The sequence below is a fragment of the Sinocyclocheilus grahami genome, unplaced genomic scaffold (genome assembly GCF_001515645.1).
Source record: "Sinocyclocheilus grahami isolate Dianchi unplaced genomic scaffold, SAMN03320097.WGS_v1.1 scaffold718.1, whole genome shotgun sequence".
Lineage (NCBI taxonomy): Eukaryota > Metazoa > Chordata > Actinopteri > Cypriniformes > Cyprinidae > Sinocyclocheilus > Sinocyclocheilus grahami.
This window is the reverse complement of record NW_015505897.1, coordinates 526968-530451: the sequence shown is the minus strand read 5'-3', so window position 1 is coordinate 530451 and position 3484 is coordinate 526968. Positions and strand designations below refer to the sequence as shown.

At 38.0% G+C, this 3484-nt stretch overlaps 1 long non-coding RNA gene across 1 annotated transcript in view; it reads right to left on the bottom strand.

The window, feature by feature from the left end:
- Nucleotides 1-2279, bottom strand: part of LOC107560295 (uncharacterized) — a 16420-nt gene extending 14141 nt beyond the window's left edge. The window contains exon 1 of the long non-coding RNA XR_001605711.1: nucleotides 2019-2279. This is a non-coding gene — a long non-coding RNA (uncharacterized lncRNA). The remainder of the gene's footprint in view (nucleotides 1-2018) is intronic.
- Between the last annotated feature and the right edge of the window lie 1205 nt (nucleotides 2280-3484).

Below are 3484 nucleotides of genomic sequence, written 5' to 3'. Positions count from 1 at the left end.
TAACCGATAGTTTTAAAATTGATACTGAACAAAAACTAAAATAGTGCTTTATTAACAAAACCAGTACTGAACCATACTAGTAGTAGTAGTAAAAATAATAGTAATAGTAAATGTTGAAATTAACACTCTAACAAGGAACAATATTTACACAGCTTTGATTAATCTTAATGCTACAAATGGACTATTATTTTAAAGTGTTACCATTTAATTTCAACTGTCATGCTTAAAGATGCACATCTTAAATATATACACTAAGGCTATAGCATTAAAATTACATATGGATATTGTATGTATACTCTCACACTTTAACTGCTTCTATTCTTGAACACTTTATTATCTCATCAAAATAAAAGAGTCTAGGAGAACTCACCGGTATCACACACACTCCGGACGTGTCGCGTTCAACTCGAGCAGCGGTCTAAAACTGTTTATTTAATCACCAAACAGACAAGTTTACTTCAAGAATAAACAATTTGGCATAGATGAGTTTGAAGTTTGGTGTTTAAAAAACGGAGCAAACGAAAAGAGAAAGCGCGACCTATATTATAGCTCCATAAATGAAGCACACAGACTTTATAGAGCCACAGAAAGACAAACGTTTTGCTGAAAATGCACAATACACAATTCATTATGTACATTAACAACGATTCGGGACCAATATAATGTAATTTAAAAGGAAAACTATGTGAATGGCGCTGCAGGATTTTCTGTTGGCTGCATTTAAATCCACGTCAGAAGTTTCCCGCTCTATTGAAGTACTCCTCGCTGCAGACTGTAGCGCGGTGACGTCACGTATGTACGTCACGTATGTGTTTACCGCGCATGCGCAAAGTGATGTAAGGTATGTCTATAACACGCATGCGCGCCGTACGTACTGGCGTTACTGCGCATGTACAGGTTCATTCACTTCCGGATGTATGGTGGATTCGATGGCAGTAAGTCAAAGAACATTAACTTACCTATGTTTTCTTAAAAACAATGTGTGTTTGTGTTAACGCCTTTTAATTGAAAGCATGCTTTGGTCATAATCATAGATTGCAAATGTGTGCGATTTCAGACATTTATGACGTGTTAGTATTTGAAGTGACAGGGATTCTGCTGCTGGTCTTTAAAGGGTCTTTACAAGTCTTATTTCGCCTAAAATGAGCCTTTAGAGATGTCTTAAAATAGAGCAGAAAGACTTATATTAATAAAGTAGGCTAATGACACTGATTGTTGCATGCGTTGCAAAAAAATTCTCATATTTGTCATCTTTTTCATTAACTAACATTATCAAATATGAATAGATACTGTAACAAATGTATTGCTCATTGTTAGTTCGTGTTAATTAATATATTAACCGTTGACACCTTATTGTAAAGTGTTACCTCTTAAATTGACCTTCATGTGACTGGCAGAAATCCTTTAAATGTGAGATATAGAAACCTTTACTTGACTGTAAATGTGCTTTTGTTTAGATGCATGCTACTGTCCTCAGAAAAGGAGAACACATAAAAATCTCATGCTGTGATAAATATCACTGCCCATTTTGTGAAACCTGGGTCTACAAACCAGTAGACTTGTACAGTGTCAAGAAACATGTGGAGGATCATCTGAAAACAGCTGTTCATGAAGGTGTGTAGTGGTTGAACATCCATAAACATTATTTTGTGAGTGTATTTGCATTTTACACTGATTTTTTATTTTTACATTTCTTCAGTCCTTAGCCTCCCGAGTGCTGTCGGTGAGTGACTGATTCACGTTTATGCTACCTCTATTCGTGTGTTGCTGCCTCGATTATCATGTTATGTGTTATGCTGTTTAACACCGCTATCTCTGTGCAGCCCCTGACAGTAATGTTGTTGCTTCTGCCCTGTTCTCAGCGCAGCCGACGTTATTAATGACCAGATATGCAAATTTCGTATGCCTGGGCATTAGACGCTCATTGGCTTATCTCCACCTATCAGCTGCGAGCCCGCCTAACAAGCGTCGCTATTGGTTGGGAATTGTGTGTGTTCTATCTTCGCTGAGTGTGTAACTTGTACAGGCTGCTCGTAGCCTCTCTCACGGCGGGATTGAATATCGTTCCCATAACGGAGAAATATCTCCGTGATGTCTCGTGAAAGCTCGAGAGGGAACGCTCCGGTTACTATCGTAACCTCGGTTCCCTGAGAGCGGGAACGAGATATCACGGTGGTCGCCGTGTTCGTTACTCGATCAGCTAGAGCTGCGTTCAGTATCAGATTCTGACGTAATTGTCGCGTGCACCGCATTTTATACTGCCGCTTGAGCTCGTCAGTATTTGCATGCGGTTTGCATACTTCGCGTCAATTGGCCAGTCATTTGGACTGGCGGGAGCCAATAGGACTTCAGGAAAGGTTGGAAGGGAAGGAGTTCCCATAACGGAGAAATATCTCTGTGATGTCTTGTTCCCGCTCTCAGGGAACCGAGGTTACGATAGTAACTGGAGCGTTTTCTTAAAAACAATGTGTGTTTGTGTTAACGGCTTTTAATTGCAAGCATGCTTTGGTCATAATCATAGATTGCAAATGTGTGCGATTTCAGACATTTATGACATGTTTTATGATATGTGTTAGTATTCGAAGTGACAGGGATTCTGCTGCTGGTCTTTAAAGGGTCTTTACAAGTCTTATTTCGCCTAAAATGAGCCTTTAGAGATGTCTTAAAATAGAGCAGAAAGACTTATATTAATAAAGTAGGCTAATGACACTGATTGTTGCATGCGTTGCAAAAAATGTTTCATATTTGTCATCTTTTTCATTAACTAACATTATCAAATATTAATAGATACTGTAACAAATGTATTGCTCATTGTTAGTTCATGTTAATTAATACATTAACTAATATTAACCGTTGAAACCTTATTGTAAAGTGTTACCTCTTAAATTGACCTTCATGTGACTGGCAGAAATCCTTTAAATGTGAGATATAGAAACCTTTACTTGACTGTAAATGTGCTTTTGTTTAGATGCATGCTACTGTCCTCAGAAAAGGAGAACACATAAAAATCTCATGCTGTGATAAATATCACTGCCCATTTTGTGAAACCTGGGTCTACAAACCAGTGGACTTGTACAGTGTCAAGAAACATGTGGAGGATCATCTGAAAACAGCTGTTCATGAAGAAGGTGTGTAGTGGTTGAACATCCATAAACATTATTTTGTGAGTATTTGCGTTTTACACTGATTTTTTATTTTTTTTATTTTTACATTTCAGATTTTATTATCATCAGGTGCAATTTAAAATGCAAAGATGTTTCGCCACTGGAGATCCTCGGGCAGATCCTGTTGAGTGGTCTCAGATGACGGAGACATGGCCTTTATGAGACTTTTTCTCACGTGCAAGCTTTTTAGGGACATTGTCAGTGAGACAAAATTCAAAGAAGAGGCCCACTTCATGTGGCTAGACAGTAAGTTCTTTAACTCTAACAGGTAGTGAGTACTGTAAAAAGTATTTGAGTGTCTGTCTGTTTCCTCTCATCTA